The 18,010-nt window shown below is 42.3% G+C and overlaps 1 pseudogene across 1 annotated transcript; it reads right to left on the reverse strand.

Moving 5' to 3' along the window:
- Positions 1–13,502: 13,502 nt before the first annotated feature.
- On the reverse strand, positions 13,503–15,428 carry LOC147427604 (uncharacterized; annotated as a pseudogene). The gene is made up of 2 exons (XR_015185993.1): positions 14,791–15,428; positions 13,503–14,631 (listed from the first exon to the last, which is right to left on the reverse strand). The product of XR_015185993.1 is annotated as an uncharacterized LOC147427604 (transcript).
- Between the last annotated feature and the right edge of the window lie 2,582 nt (positions 15,429–18,010).

Here is an 18,010-nt window from a genome sequence, read left to right on the forward strand (position 1 = left end):
GTGTTGCTATAACACCCTCTTTCGCAAAGAAAAAGCCTCATACTTTGTTGTTCCTCTAGTTGTATAACTTGATCACTAAGTTTTTCTATAATACCCCCCCCCCTTCATTTTCGCGTCTACGAGTCCTCTACCAATATTCATTCCATACCGAATTGTTTATTTTGAGAGACACCGTTTGAAATCACACCACCAATTTTTGGCCATACCTTTCTTTCTTAATTGCCTCCATTTGAGTCCAACACTCCACTACACCAATCAGTATGGACCCCCACACTTCCCTTAAAGATTGTTTTAGCCGAGGAATCCCTAACCCCGAGCAAATACTTCCGAGCGAATAGGAAACTGAGCGAATATATACAATAAAAAAGAGCATATCAACATTGAAATAGTTCAGATATTGAACATAGAATAGCAAAATGAACCGGTCATATTTTTTTTTTTCAAATAACAGAATGAGGAATCCCAAAACCTGAGTGAGTTATCACGAGCGATCCCAAAAACTGAGCAAAATAGAGAAATAATACTTAGGAAGTCATGATCAAACTTAGGAATAATGAGGGTGAAGGAAGATGAGGTAAGAAAGAAGTTACAAGGTTGAAATTCTCATCTTAGAGTATCTCTTATGATTTAGAAGGAGAAATACATTGGCCTCTTAAGCTCGATGCCAATGTGCTCTTTCCAGTACAATCATAACCATATTCACATGAGAGCTTAGACCATGTGGAAGTGTTAGTTCTTGCATATATCTTTTCACGTTGTTCACTTGGTTCAAATTTGGGACAACCAATTAGGCACTAAAAACCAAACATCACATTTCATACCACCTTTTGTTAACAAGTGTCACCAGACATATTGTATGCCCTTGTCGAAGAGGAAACCTTATGGCAGCTTCGTTTGTAATGATTGAAGGTGTGTTTTGCATTGCTCAAAATGCTCCCTTCTCTCTCTCTCTCTCTCTCTCTCTCTCTCTCTCTCTCTCTCTCTCTCTCTATATATATATATATATATATATATATATATATATATATATATATATATATATATATATATATATATATATATATATATATATGAAAAATATACATTGAATTACATCATGTCATCTTGGTATCAATTATGTCATAATTGTGTCATAAACTGCAAACATCACTCCCTAAACTTTACATTAGAGAAAGTGATACAATACTCCATCATCTTTTTCTTAATGATCTCTCTCTCTCTCTCTCTCTCTCTCTCTCTCTCTCTCTCTCTCTCTCTCTCTCTCTCTCTCTCTCTCTCTCTCTCTCTCTCTCTCTTTGTGTGGTAAAGAGGTTATGTATACTATTCACAAAATGACATTCTCATCATAATGAAAAGGTTTTTGTGATGATGCCTGCCATACAAGTTGGAAGCTTTATAGCATATCATTCTATTTTTGAGTCAAATAGATAAACGACATATTATATTGGCCAAGATGGGCTTATTGGTATTGAGGCGGTCCGGGGCGGGCAACAAGAAGAGCGGCCTCTAAACACCCTTCGAGGCTCCCGTGCTTCTCAATTGGGACTGGGGCAAGCACAATCAGAGACAACAACAACCCACAGCCAGAAACCAAACAAGAAAAGGGGCACCACCTAGTTGTAGATGCGAACTAGGACGCACGTGATATCTCCTTGTACTCAAACGCACAAAGAGAGGGGAATGCAAGATAACCACACACACCAGACACAAACATTCACCACGCTAGAGAGAGGTGAAGAGCACAAATCAACTTGAGCAACTCAGTCTTAGCCTTAAAGACTAGATGCACACAAAGCTTGATGAGAAATAGAGGGACAACACAAAACTTGACCTTGTTGCCAATACACAAATTGTCTTAGGGTCACGGTAGCCCTCTCACCAAGCACCCTCTTACAATTTACCTTTTAGGTAAACAATTCAACAAGCCCTCAAACCATCAAGCATGAAATGTCACAACAAACTTCAAGGACAATATACCTTCAACCACCTGATGAGCCACTTATCAAGTCAATTTGGAGAGAAGAGTCGTAGTTGTAGCATACAATTTCACCCAAAACTATAAATCTTATTTATGCACAAGAGTAGGCTACAAGTGTGGTGAAGAGTATAGTATCACTCCAGTGCTCTAGATGGCATAACTGACTTCAAGCTTCTCCATGCACCTATGTGTAGTGATGGAATAGAGCACTCACAATGCACACACTCTACACAACTAGGCTTGAAGAGTGGTGTGTTATGTGTTGAGAATGGTGTGGTGTAGTGTGATCATGTGATGATTTACAAGGGAGAGAAGGGCTCCATTTATAGGTTTTAGAAGCCCTGATTTGGATTAGGCCTAATCAAGTTTATTTGAAGGAATAAAAGATTATGCATATTTTTATTTTTTTTAATAAGGGTGGGTCTCTCTTGTCCTTTGAGTCACATGGATGTGGGCTCAAGGGAAGAGAATTATTGAGGATGAAAGGAGAAAGGGATTGTGTGGATATCTACATATATGTCCATATTACCATACTCTCTTCAACTTTGTAAAGAACTTCAAAAAATCAGCAAAAATCCAAAGATAACCTCTGCAAATGAAGGCTTTTATCATGAATTTTCCAAGGTTTGAAATTGATCGACACGCACTGCTTCGCCATGCTGACTGCTTCTTCTTCCGGTGCTGTAAAGAGGTGAATGTCAACTTCTCCAAAGCTTCAACCTCTCTTTACAAGCTCATCCCTTCTCTAACTTTCATTATCATATATCTCACCATTTGGTGAATGATTTTGTAAATATTTTTTAGTGATAATTACTAACTACTAACCACTAACCTTATTGTAAAATGCACCCTCTACTAGAGTAGGCACTCCCAAACCTAAATACTGAATCTCTTCCAAAAAAAATTCACTTTTCTTTCGATTAACATAAAGTTTATTCTCTCTCAAAACTTGAAATATTACCTGGAGGTGTTGCTTGTGTTCATCTAAGGAATTAGAGTAGATGATAATATCATCAAAGAACACTCCAGTGAAGGTTCGATGAGGCCGGAACACCTTCTCCATCAAGCGGTTGAATGTGGCTGGTGCATTGGTCAAGCCAAAAGGCATGACAATGTATTCGTAAAGACCAAATGTGGTGCGAAATGCGGTCTTTACAATATCTTGATCAACTATCCTTATCTGATGATAGCCACTTTTTAGGTGAATCCTACTGAAGTAGGTCGATCCTTGTAGCTTATCAAATAGGTCTTCTACCCGTGGAATGGGAAACCTATTCTTGATAGTGATCCTATTTAGTGCTCTATAGTTCGACACACATACGATATGTGCCGTCTTTCTTTTGCACTAATAGCACCGGTGAGAAAAATGGAGATGAGCTAGGCCTAACCATGCCGTTCTCAACTAACTCATGCACTTGCCACATAATCTCATCTTGTTGAGCTTGAGAAACTCTATAAGGAGGTTTGTTAGGCGGTGAACTTCCTGGAAGAAGTTCAATTGCATGGTCATCATTACCTCGTTTAGGAGGTAGCTCACAAGGGATGTCGTCAATAAAAACATCTTGAAACCCCTTGAGAAAATTGGATAACTCTAATTCCTTTTGGTTGCTTGTATTTTCTTTTGTTAAAGCATTAGGTTCATTTTGAGAATCTTTAACAAAAATCATGTACACGGAAATAGAGCTCTTTATTGACTCGTTGAAAGCTGGTGTATGTACAATTAGGATAGTGTTACCCATTTCCTTAGCATCTATATACATGTATTTTTCCCTGAACTTAAAGGAGATTCTCCTTTCAGGAAATTTAACATCCGCATCCAGGCGGTCAAACCATGGTGCCCCTAGGATCACATCCTCATGCTTGAGAGGAGAGATAAAGAAGTCCTCTTTGTCCACATAGCCTTGGACATGAAGCCTCAATTTCCCGATTAAGGGAGTGACTGAAGATTCTTGCCCCTTGAAGGCATTGTCTGCAGGTAGGACATCTCCCATCTCGTAGGATTGTATGCCTAGCTTGGTGGCCAACTCTAAAGATATAAAATTGTGAGTAGAACCAGGGTCAAAGAGAATAAAAGCATCATGTTCTCTTACCTTTCCCCAAGCATGGCATAGAGGAGATCCTTTGTGATGAGTTTGGTGAGTCTCCTCCTCTTGGATTTCAACCAAGGAAGCTCTAGGAGGATCTTGGCGATTGTTCTTTTGGGGACAAGCGCGGTACGCATGCCCTTGTTCGCCGCACTTGAAACACCGGTTATCCTTGCGATAACACTCAAGTGCTTCAGGAGAGAGTTTGTTCTTACCTTTGTAAACTCCCTTCTCTTTAGCTTTGTTGGAGTTGCCCTTAGGAGACTTTTGGACATTGTCCTTCCCCTTAGGCTCATTGGAACCCTTGTTTTCCGGGGGCTTATTATTTATTTTAGCCCCCGTTTGGAAATTGATTCGTGAGGCCACCATAGTATGGTGTATTACTGCCGATATGGTACGTGGCTTTTGGGAGTTGACATACTCCTCCATTTCTTCGGTTAAGCCTGCACAAAATTGTTGCTTTTTCTCTCCAAAATCCAACTTTTTAAAGACAGTGGCTTTGAGTTGTAGGTCCCAAAACTTGTCTACATATTTGTGGATGGATTCATTAGGAGAGAGCTTTAATCTTCGCCATTTGGTGAGTACTTTGTCTTTGGCATCAGTGGCCAAAAACTGCTTCATAATGGAAGCTCTTAAAGCTTTCCATGTTCGTGGAGCTTCACCGTTGGCTCGTAGGCTAGACCACCATTGCGTGGCGGACTTTTGAAAGTTCATAGCTACATGGCGTAGCTTAGAGGACTCCGTGAAGCCCTCATCTCCAAACGCCGCATCAAATTGCTGGATAAAGGCCAAGACTTTGTCCGTAGCACCATAGATGCCATCACAGGTAAGGAAAGAGATGCTCTTCCCTCCCTCTTTGAACTTCTTCAGCTTGGATGACCTCTTCCATGTGGCATAGGATTCCTATGGCCTCTTCTTTTTGATGGTTCAAAGGTTGCACCATCACTTTCTTCAGAAGGTGAAGAATTTGAAGAAGGTGGAGAAGACGGTGACCTCTTTCTCGCCTTTTTCTTGTCTTGATCTTCGTCGTCTTTACCATCACTTTCATAAGAGGAAGAGGATGAAGAAGATGGAGAAGAGGGTGTCCTCTTTCTCGCCTTTTTCTTCTCTTGCTCTTTATCATCCCTCTTTGAATTATGGCGTGGAGAAGAGTGTGATGGTCTTCTCTGCTTTGGTGGTGATGGAGAGCGTTTAGCCCGACGTCTTCGTGGAGCCATCTTCACCGAGGTGGCGGGAGACTCACTTCTTTCTCGTTCCTTCGATGGAGGCTCTTGAGTTCTCCTTTGGGAAGGAGATGCATCATCAAGAAGTAAATTCTTGAGCGGAAATTAGCATGAACATAGTGGGCATTTCATTAGAATAGATTCCTAATGAGAATTACAAGAGTGCTCGGGTGGAGAGAGCAACAAAAAGAATAACACCTAGTTAGATAGCATCAACAATACTTTCAAAAGAGAGAGAAATTAAGCTATTGACAATAGTTGAGGACCAGATTTACATGGAGCCGGTCCCCCCTCCAAAAGGCTTTGTATTATGGTTTCTCCCATCAAGAGAGACATTGTACAATACAATTCTTTGTGTTCCTTCAACACTAGCTAGTGCAATGAAGATGAAAGCTTCATGCACTAAGCAAAACACTTAGTAAACACAACTTTAATTATCCCCGTTCTCAGAACCAAGACCTCACACACCTTCGAAGATGGTGAGAGCTAGTAGGGTATGAGAGTAGATTGAGAGGAAGAAGGAGTATCTTACGAGAAAGATGTACATCTCCTCACATAATCACTCATATTAGCATAGCTTTAGCTTGGTAGAGGAGATGAGCATGCATTTAAGCTTGGCTCTTGGTTGGATTTGCATCCATAAGCCAAGAGTGTGTCGATGTAGGCTTCTATCTCACAAGCTTGGAGTAGGTGATGAGCTCTCCATTAAAGCTTGGGAAGAGATAGTCTTCTCTTTCTTCACACATGAGATTGTGTGAGTGTGTGTGTGATAATGCCTTGCAAAAATCAGCCCCCTCTCTCTCTTGGGCAAGCCCTCTTGCTATTTGCTCTTGCAGGCTCCCCATTGGACCTCCCCAAGTCAAGCCAATGGCTATTAAGCAGCATAAGTGATATCCTTCTGACATGTGTTCCCCTTTCCCCTTTTGTGAGAGCTTTAGGTAATTTAATAATTAAACTAAACTCTCATTGGACCCCTTTGCCTCCTGGCCAATAGGAATCAGGCAAGCCATTGGGCTCCTGAATGCTCATTGGACCCCTTGGGAGACTTTCCAATAGTCTTCTAGGAGACTTAATTCTCATTGGTTCTTTTATTAAGTGTTTTTAAATTAATTAAACTAGATTTACTCTAGCCTAATTCTCATTGGTCCACCTCCAAGGCCATCCAATAGGAATTGGGCACACCTTGTGGCCATCTGGGCTAGGGAGCTGACATGTGTCCCTAATTCCCTTTGTGTAAAGGGAGCCAGTGTGTGTGTGTGACTTTCTCTCTCATCCCCTAGAAGAAGGGCTCGCCCCCTCCCATGTAGGGATATGCAAAGACTTTTTTTTACACACACAAAGCATCCAATTTCCCCTAGGGTTGACCTTTGGACACAACCTTTGAGTTTTGGAACCTTAGCATTTTGGAAGTCTTAATGGGCTGAACCTTAGGGTCTTTTTAGCCCATTGTTGCACATGGTTCTTTTGCAAATGGCCCCCCCTTTGGATCCCTATTTTCCCTCCTTTGGATTCCTACTTTGGCCGGTCTGCTAGCTTAACCAATATTCTAGCTTTTTCTCCCCTGGCACTTCCCCACATTAAATGATCAGTTTAATATGAGAAAATCATTTAGGAGAATTAGATATTGATTATTATGACATGTGCTCTATTACACCCTATAGGATCGTCCTCTTCTCACAATGGGGTACAATAGGCATTGCCCAGCCTTAACATTAGTATCTAACCAATGCAAACGTCCGCAATGACGCGGACAACATGGGATAGCGCCTCCAAGGCCTGGGCAAGATGCTCCTCCAGCATTCCTCCTCCCTCTCTTCTTCTTCAGCCCAAGCTAGGTCTCACATTTCTTGTGTTGCCGATGAGCTCTCCACTTCATCTTTGGATGAACTTCGAGTTACAGGGGCACCTCATGTTGCACCACGTGGCCGAGTGGGCAGGTAGCTACAAATTGTTGGTTGCCGAATGACGAGAGGAGTATGGCAACTAGAGAGGGAGAGTTTTATTTTCTTTTTTTTTTGTTTTGTTTTTGGACAGTCTGCAAGCAAACGAGGGAGAAAGGAAAAATATGTACTGCTGGAGGACTGCGCCATTGATGGGAATGTGTGTGTGTGTGTGTGTGTGTGTGTGTGTGTGTGTGTGTGTGTGTGTGTGTGTGTGTGTGTGTGTGTGTGTGTGTGTGTGTGTGTGTGTGTGTGTGTGTGTGTGAGAGAGAGAGAGAGAGAGAGAGAGAGAGAGAGAGCAGAGATTAAGAGGGAGACAACATGTTGTTGGGATAGAGAGAAATTAGGGAGAGGCAGAAGCGGGGTGTGATGCAGAAAAAGATCATGGTTGCAACTACGAGAGGGACAAGGACCATCCGTGGGTGCAGATGAATAGGAGAAAAATGGCCAAGAGGTTTGACGGCGAGGGTTGGTGGGATAGAGTCGAAAAGTAAAACTTTGTGTGTAGCGGGTTGCATGTATGCATGGGAGAGACTGGGAAATTGGGTGGACTTATAAGACGGTTGTTAACAGCCCCTGACAAACTCGTGGCAACAAACTCGTCCCATTTTAAGAGGCTCTGAGACAACAGTTACTTCCGGCCAGTAGGCAAGAGAGAGAAAGTCTGCATGGTGGATGGTGTCTTGTGAGGATGAGGATGGCCAAAGTAAAGTTGTGTGGTTACTGTTGCGAGACCTCATGTATTCCAAGTAGTTGGGCTACAGCTTGATGTGTGTGTGTGTGTGTGTGTGTGTGTGTGTGTGTGTGTGTGTGTGTGTGTGTGTGTGTGTGTGTGTGTGTGTGTGTGTGTGTGTGTGTGTGTGTGTGTGTGTGTGTGAGAGAGAGAGAGAGAGAGAGAGAGAGAAAGCGAGAGAGTTTAGTCTGCCACACGCATTTATTCGATAATCCATGCATGGATATGTACATATGCGCAATTCCTTGCTCCAAAAAACTCCTGACATAATTTGCCCACCCCCTAGCCTGCTAGAGCATTCATGCTCAGCAGCAGCAGTAGTAGATGCTCATTCCACCTGGATCAAAAGGCCAAAGACATATCGCCTGATTCACAAAAAGCATCATAACACCACACATATATTTGTCACCAATCAACCAAAATGCACCTAAGGCATATCCAACTAACACATCCGCCCTGTCTGGAGTTCCAAAAGCATAAATATTGCATGCCACATTCAACCCAACCGACCTGCAAATCATGCACCCAAGTAGCTAAAAGCATTGTGTGAAGGTAAAGTTGTTGATATCCAAAGCACAAAAGTATCCCCGCAGCACACATATCCCTAGCATAGGCATCCACATAGCTGAGATTGGACTCATATATGCCAAACCTCTTCTCCTCATCATTAGCATACTCATCATCACACATAACTTCATCCACATCATAATCATGGCTATCACAACTATCCATAGCTTCTAGCATGGGTTCATCAGTCTCCAAGAATACAGATCCCTGCTCTAAACCACAATCATGCTCATAAATCGGTTCAATCACTGCACATACATCAAAATATGGCTTCAAAACAGGCTCCACATCCAACAAATCCACAAAATGGCTCTCAACCTTGCCCTCTTCCCTAATTTCCAAGGAACTAGTATCCAAAGATACGTGCTCATCATCAATAACCTCGACCTCACACTCACACCCAGAATCACAAGGTACACAAGTAGCCAATGCATCCTCTTCAAGACTTTTCAATCCTGTATCCAAAGAATTACTCACCTCTTTAGGCTCTTCCATAAACCTGTCAACCTGCAAGACCTCTTTACGCTTCACAATAGACCTTGGGAAGAAACGAGAAACATCATAGGATAGGCTACTTTTCACCTGCTTAGGCTTAACTTCATCTTCCATGTCAAATCCATCTTGCACATGCATGCCTGTACTGATACCATGTTCCTCAAGACGCTTAAACTTCCATTCCTTGTGCTTTGCAATGCATACCGCATCTTCAAAAGACTCGGGCCTCTTCAACTCAACCTCGAACCGCAACCAAGGTGACAAACCATCAACAAAAAAACTTTTCTTCAATGAATAAGCGGGGGTCTCATCCTTAAGAGCAACACACCAACGAGTCCATAAATCTGTAAAACCTTGTATATAGGCATCAACACCTTGACAAGAACCTTGGTTAAGAGCATTGAGCTCATTCCATATTGCATTTGCATCTTCAAAAACCTGGAAACGCTCTAAAAAAGCTTCTATAAACTTGTCAAGACTCAAACCATAAGAAGAAGCCACTGCTTCTTTAGCTTCCAAATCCATGAACCAAACACGGGCCTCATCTTTCAAAAGCAATCCAAATAACCTCAAAATATTGTCCTCATCACACATATTGTTGCTTATGCATGCCACCTCGACTTGCTCCAGAAAGTCTTCCGCATCTTCACCACTTCTTCCATGAAATTCCGGATAAGAGAAAGCCATGGCTACCCAAATTATGATGCTTTGAGAACCCCTTCGAACACACGTGCAAGAACCCAAAACTTTTCACTACCCAATCCCCAGAAACTTCAATGGAGCTCAGCTTTAGATAAGGACAAACACATGCACATCAAATGAGTTTTCATAGTTGATCATCGGAATTACAACAGGCAAAGGACATTCCAGTATCTCTCGTAACCTTCTTGGCCCAAACATAAAGACTATGCGCTGCTGGAAAAAGATCTTCCTGGACACATGAACATTAATCTGAATTCTTTGAGTTAAATGAAAAGGAGTGAACTGAGGGCCATTTTGATCATCCATTAAAGCCAACCATGAAGCTCCCAAGAAGGCACACCTGACTCAACCTCTGATTTTGCCAGAATTTCAGCAGCATAACAGCATAAATGGCTCAAAATACCAAAAAACCAGCCATCATAACTTGGAAAAATTTTGCCAGAGTTTCCCCAGAAGTAGAGCAATGAGAACCCAAAATATAGACTGTATCTGTATGCATAAACTGCCAACAATAGAACCCGAGCATCAAATAGGACTCACTAGTACATAGCCTATGGCGAGGTCACAAAAAGGGTGCTCCAGCTACCTGTATCACCGAAAGGATCTCCACATTTGAGAATCCCCCAGCTCAATAAAAACCTCACGCTATCGACCCTCACACGAAGGCTAATGCAAATCGCATATAGTCAAGTCTCAGAAATGACTATCTTCCAGACCAAGTCTCAGAAATGGCTGGGACTGCCAAATAAAACCATATATGGCTCCACAAAGGCGTACAATGGCAGTTTCCACAAGTAACGTACAATCCAGCAGACAATGCGCTCAAACAGGCGCCAAATGATGCATACCCACCGCAACTGTAACTGACTCCCACTGTCAGTGTAACACTGAACTCCAGCTACCTGTACCTGTACCTGTCTCTGTAACCTGTAACCTGTAATCTGTAATCTGCAACCTGCAACCTGTAATCCCGAAGCTCGAAGCTCGAAGCTCGAAGCAGAAGGTACTCGAAGAAGATCCTCCGTGGGGGCGCCAAAAGAATGTGAGCGGGATGAAAACACACACAGCGCCTCTATAACGACCCGACACACACTCTTGGGAAGATACACACATACACTATGGGGCACCACTCGGCTTAGACAACACACCTGGCCGAGACAGGGAACACACCTCTGGAGTGAGAGGAGAGAGACTATCCACTTGCCCACTCCACACAAACACACACACACACACACCCCCAAAAAACTCAGCTCAAAAGAGAAGAATTTCTGATGTTTAGATACAATTGAGCTTGGGCCAACACCAATGGGGCAAATAGCTCACACAATATGGGTAAAATAAGCCAGATACAATCACAAACTAGAGCAGAAACTTCGCTCATAGGAGAAACTTACACAGAAAAACAGCAGGAAAAGAGTGAGGAATTTGGCAAAATGGACAGCGCCATCGCGTCTGGAACGGCCCAAAACCCCAGTCTACAATGTCAAAGTGCTCAAATCCGACCTCGGATGAGCAGTTTACGGCCAAAATAGGTTCCAAAATGAGCAAAAACACAGCTGCGGCTGTTCCTCCTCTCTTCTCCACGTTTTTTCTGGTCTTTTCTCAGTTTTTTCAGTTCCCACACTTAGCTTTATTAGTTGGGCACCCTTGGCCTTTTAGATGACCTCAAACAGACCCCGAACAGGCCAAAAACTGACCTCGCAGTGCATAGTTGTCACCTTTTTGCATCATTCGCACACCTGGCACTCAGCTTTTTCTAATAATGCATCTCGCAACCACGTGAAGTGGCCCCAAAAAGCGATCCTCATGATGACCTTTTTGCATAATTATCACAAGAAAACACCCAAGCTGTGTCCGTCCTCATCTGCGTGCAAATATTGACCTCGTTCGCCCTCCTGACGCCACTAGATGCCATCCTCTCACACCTGCTGACTTCATGTCGTCGGCCCGCGGATAGCTTCCTCGAGAAGTTTTACACGCTATAAACTCCTCATTATTGTAGAAAAACACAGTGGTACTGGTGATAATGAAAATTGATGCACTATGTACATGCTGTCGTACCTGTACACATGTGGGCCCCACGTAACCACCTGGCTCTGGAAAATGGGCAATCCTTTATTCGATGCACCATGCATGGATATGTACATATGCGCAATTCCTTGCTCCAGAAAACTCCTGACAGCGTCTTCTCTTAGAAAGTCGACGTTCCCATATGTCGTGAGAACGACCATCTCTCTTGTAAAGTCCACTCGTATGCAAGGTCCCGATCAAACCACAAGTCATATCCCCTTTGGAGTCACAACCATCGATGCTAAAGTGGAATGAGTGGTCCCGATATATCTCAGGCCATAAAGAGATCAAGCTGATATTGCAAGCTACAATAGTCACTAATAGTACGCATGCACAAACCACCACGGGCTGGTGTCTTCTCATTGAGTGCGCATAAGAGAAGGAAACGTGCCAAACTTTGAGTCTATTATCCACTCAAAAACATGCTTGTGAAGGGTTGAATATTGCACTATCCACCACAAAATCAGTGTGCTTGTTCTGGCACTTTGAGTCTATTATCCACTCAAAAACATGCTTGTGAAGGGTTGAATATTACACTATCCACCACAAAATCAGTGTGCTTGTTCGCTCCCAACATGTATGAGAGCATTGCATAGGTTCACATAGGGTATATCATTGTGTGCAAGGTTGTCCAAAGGCATAAAATAGAGAAAAAAGAGTGTATAGCTTGATAGTAGCTACATTTGACCTATGACTACGGCCGGTCGCCTTCAGCGGCCTCTCTCTCTCCTTCGCTTCCCCTCTGAGCTCTCTCTCTCTTTTTTGCTTTCCCACTTTTGGCTTATAGCCTTCATCTCGCAGAACGTGACACGTGTAAAGGTAGACTCCCTCCGCCATATTATGTTAGTAGATTGGCTCTGCAATGCAAAGATCAACTAATTAACCCACAAGATGATGTTGCAGTCTTACTGGAAAGGAAAAAGAAAGTATTTGTTGCGGATTCGCATGGATCCAAGAAAAGGGTCAGTGTCTCGACACAGCTGGTGTTCACGTGCTCGATTTTCCAAGACGATAGAACATCCTTGGACTCGAAACCCAATTTTTCCAAGATTGGATTGGATTTTTTGAATAGAACCGAACACAAAAGACAGATTTTTTGAAAAATAAAGAAAAAGCTAGTTGTAACTGTGCTTGACACACAGATTTCTTCCAATGGGAGAATCATTGCATTTATTATCGAATCATCAAGTACATAGATTTTTCAGCAAGTCCAAAAAAAGATTGAAAAACGATCTTTGTCTTGGGTAGATATACAAAGCAAAAGCAAGATGATCTCCACATGAGATACCAGCATGCAAGATGGTTCTCTCAATACAAAAATTCAGCCCATCAAATATTAGATATGCGGTCACTAATTCAGCCCATCACATATCGAATATGTGCCCTAGTGACACATTCAACAACCTGGAGATTATAGCATTCATTTTGTTTAGCTGAGTCTTAAGCTGGTCGATTTCTTTTTGGAATGTACAAATCTACTCTTCTAATTTGACGACCTGCACATCAGCAATATTGACAACGTAATTGTCGATGGTATCTTTTAAGCTACACACAACACCAAGATGATCTCCCCCATTAACTCCATCAAAATGCTATGTCATGCATCCTATCAAGACGCTCATCTTCAATACCAGCAAAAGACTCTTCTGCCTGTGTATCGTCCAATTCTAGCAGAGTTGGTCTTCATCGCGTTGCTCCATTCTCCTGCAGTCAACACGAAAACCAAGAATCAGTTTCATTATTTGCAAATACAATAAGAAAGAAAAAGAATCCACACTACCACTAAGCAATTTTCGTGACATCGATGCAATGGACTAGCGGAATAAAATCATCACCTATTCATGCATCGTTGATGTCAGCATCAAAATCATGACTGCCAATACTTGCTGGTGATGGGCTCCAAAAGATGCTTACTCGCATGAATGATCTCAAAATTGAATCGGTCTTACCTTCCTCTTTGTTGCCAACGAGACAGCAACCAATCCGCTCGTGGGTGAATTGTTGTATACATGTCATTGCTAACAAAAATGCTAACAACGTATTGGTAGGTTGTATTGGATGGGTAAATCATGCATCTCCAAAGCGATTTTATTTTCCCCATTTCCATTCCGCGTCCCTAATGTGGAGTGATCCACGAAGACGATGGATAATATTTTCCTGTCTTCACCATCCTATGTAGCATCGAGAAGAAATCATTTCTTGTTGGATGGCGGAGTTTGAATTTCCAAAACATGAGTGCTCTATCAAAAATGTTCAATGGCGTCAAGGTCACTCTATTCTTGAGCTCATCAGCTCCATAGAGACTATACAATTCTATGCCCTTGTTAACATCAACAAGAGTCACATTATGCATCACTTTCCTAAAGTGCAGCTCATCTTGTTCTTTCGAGCAATACCCAAGCATGCCCTCGAACGTATGCATTTTATGTTGTTTTAAACCTCGGCACAAAACCATCCCTCCTGCTGGAGTCACTTTGTCCCACCCCAAATATGCTTTGATTTTCTTGTTAACAGGTATCAGTGATGTTGCCCGTAGTCGCACAACCATATGAAAATGAAGGTGCAAGGTAGTCCCTCCCCTCTCCAATGCACATAGACCAACCAGGCTTTCATTATCAAGGAACGATTTCATGCATGCTAAGAGAAACGCATCAATATCATCACCGCCCACAGAAATAGTCACGCTTATTTCCATGACTCTACTACTTGGTCGACAAGCATTGACATTCTTCCCCCTTGAATCCTCTACCTTTCTTGGTCTTTTCTTCTTTGGGGCAACATATTCATCGAGATTAGCCCTAGCTCTAGCTTCACTTTTCAAGCGCGGCATATTCACAACCTGCAGGAAATTTACAATGCTCCACCTCAACCGTATACTAAGACAAACACAACTATCCTCGCATTAGAGCATTCCCATAAGATTCCAGCAAAAACCACACTGTGTTAGACACACACACACACACACACACACGCAGAGGACCACCTCAGAATCTCTTACCTCTCTCTATGTCCACGTCTTTCTCAGTGTCAGCAAGGCACGCACAGGTGCTCCTCTGCATCTCTCAGCACAATCGACAACAAGCTTTTTCTCCCGTGCAGGTCTTCCCGTGCATGAGCTAGACAAGGCCAAGCAAAGGCTCCTCTGCAGCTCTCAGCACAGTCGACAACAAGCATTTTCCACCCTACAGGTCTTTCTCTGTGTCAGCCAAACAAGGCCAAGCAAATCTCTACATCACGCAGCCCCGCTTCTGCCCACCCCCGTGCAGCTGGGAGCTCTTTCTCTGTGTTGCTCACCACAGTTGACAAGAGGCCTGTCAGATAAAAAATAAAGACACAATTTTGCTTTCACCCTATGATAATTGTGCCTCCTAGGAGAAACGTGTCCACACTCCCGCCTGACATCCGCCAAATCGACCCTGCTCGCGCCTGACATCCACCACCTCGACCCTGCTCGCTAAGAAGTTTAGGCTACAAACAACGGATCTGCATAGATCTCACTAAATCAACCCGTTATCAAAAATTGGCACGGCCTACTAGCTATCATATTGTACACATCATTGCTGAATGTTTCATAGATCCACTATAGATGGTTGTCCAAAGGATAGATGCGATGTTGTGTCACATTTCCAATTGCCTCTCAAAAAAGACTTACCATAGGTTGCCTTTGAACTATTAATAGGGTTATCCCCTGATCCACCGATGAGTCCTTTGAGAATCTTTGCTCAAGGATTGCGTAGATCTTCTCATCATGATACCTTGGGAAGTTGTTGGCTACTCACTCCTCAGGATCCATTTGACTCCAAGAGCTCATTCCTGACGGCACGACCTTGTCCCAGTCATGTATTTTTTGAAACTTTGGGAAAATACTCTCCCATTTGTCCATGCATTGTAAAGGGGTTCTTGTAACTTCCCCCTGCTTGCACCATCTTCTACCTTGCACCAACAATCATCCCAAATAGCACACGCTCTCTACCCTGTGCATTGGCCAAGAACTCATGGAGACAGAGTTTTGCATCCGCCAAGATACGAACCTCCTTAAAGCTCAAATTTTTGTAATTAGCAGTAGAGTCATTTGCAGAGAGCTTATTGCAACGGGCCTTTTGCATTGCATTTTTTGAGTTTTTCTTGGCTCGCTCACCACGAGATTGCCCGGACCCCTTCTTGGCTAGCATTGTTGTTGGAGTAGTATCCTACTCGGTTGAAGGTGGCGCCATAACCTCCAGAGTTGTTGTTGTTGGGGTGGGTGGAGTTGGCAAGGGCCGTAGATTTGGTAGCATTGACCGGGTTCCTAAAAAAGAAGCTTCAATAGGCATGACTCTCTGAGTTGATGAAAGAAACCGCTCTAACGGTGACAACATACGAGAATAGGATGAGGCTATTTTTGGTGAAGGTTGCGACGCGACTACTTGAGAGAGTTGTGACTACAAGAAATCTTCCACTTCTTGGCTATCCTCCACATCATAAAAAAGGCTGTTGAGGTCAATTCCAAAGTGCTCCATGATTTATTTTGCAAGTGAAATTTAGGACGGTTGGGTGTGTGAGAGAGACTAAGAGAGAGAGATAGTATGGAAGATATTAGAGAGCCTCTGTCCAATGAGAGAGAGAGAGAGAGAGAGAGAGAGTGGACAAGCTATGTTGTGAGCGCTAGAACCTGAAGCATTGAGGCCATTGCAACAGGGGGCAGTATACTGATAGCGGGGCTCTCATCTTTCTACGGAAACGTGAGCTCTACGTGCAAGAGAACCATCAATAAATAGCCTTGTGTGTGTGTGTGTGTGTGTGTGTGTGTGTAGATTTTTTTACTTGCGTAATAAGACATAAATGAACTTTAACATTCAAAAGGCAGTTGGCTTTAGAAAATAGGCAATGATTAGTACAAAAGGTATATAAGAATGAGGCCTCATTCTAGTATACAATGATAATGACTCATAAAAGAAGTACTTCCCAAGTAGTAGGAGCCAGTGTAATCATGGACATACATTTTTTTCAAGCCAAAAAACTCCAAGAAAGGATAGAGTCCTAACCTGTATCCATTCTATCAAGACGACATATACGTTAGTCTTGAATGTGTTTTACAGGTGGTGGCGGACTATATCAGTTGTTACCCATGTCCAACTTACAACTTTTTTTACTTTAAACAAACATCCAAAGTGTAAATGTTTTTCAATTTTGTAAAAAATTCTTTAAAGCTTGTAAAAAAGTCCATAGCCCCTTGGAATTATAGTAGCTATCATATGTATGGTTTCTATATAACACAATTTTTAATAGACCATATGTATCATTTTGATCAGAAGGCCACCACCCCTTCTAATCCAAGTGACTTAATACCACCATTAGTTCAAAGTTTATTTTGTGCCTACTTCTCCATCATTTACCATCAAGATTTTACATAGCAATTTTGTCATTCTTTTACTTAGTGTGGTAAAATTTAGTCATACAACTCCCCTAAACTAATCAAGTAAATGCAGTACATCTCTTACCACTTCTATCTTTAAAACCATTAGTCAAAACATAGTAACTTTTGTCCTTAGCTTTAGATAAAACTCTCAGGAAAACATCGTTCTAACCTCAAATAGTTGTCAGTTGCTTGGCTTAGTCAAAAAAGCACTCAGCTAAGCATATCAAATCCTTTACATTAAGTTTGAGTAAGAGGAACCAAAAAAATTTGAAATTCATACAAACGATAAGCCATGCCTTAAGTGAAAAAAACCATGAAATCCAGACTATTTAGTCACAACATCTCCATCATGGTATGCAATGTAACCCAAATTATATAGCGCACTATATTATCAATGTGATACCATGATTACCCTAGCAACTCCTCAAAAAAACAAGTTATCAAATGCAATGAAAGGCTCATCGGACTCAGCCCCTCCTTTTTACAGTTATCACATCATACCTAGCGAGTATGTAGCTATACCCCAGGTGTATGTTTCCTTATACTGGCATTAGCGGCCTCGGGGAATTCACTCTATATACAAAGTGGTACGCCACCTGCGAGAAAACAACTTTGATAATATCCCTATATACGACTTATATTAGGGAATATGACCTCCCTTTTTACGCTTATACGACAATCAATGAAGAAAACTATCATACCCCTATCTTACATATGAAATTTAGGTCTCACATGATCTTACTGAGTAACACTAGTCAAAGAGAGTGTAGCATAGTGACTTGCAACGTACTAAGGGACCATTCTATTGATAACTAGATGT

This window comes from Adiantum capillus-veneris, chromosome 23, assembly GCF_014529385.1.
Source record: "Adiantum capillus-veneris isolate H3 chromosome 23, ASM1452938v2, whole genome shotgun sequence".
In the NCBI taxonomy this organism is placed as follows: domain Eukaryota; kingdom Viridiplantae; phylum Streptophyta; class Polypodiopsida; order Polypodiales; family Pteridaceae; genus Adiantum; species Adiantum capillus-veneris.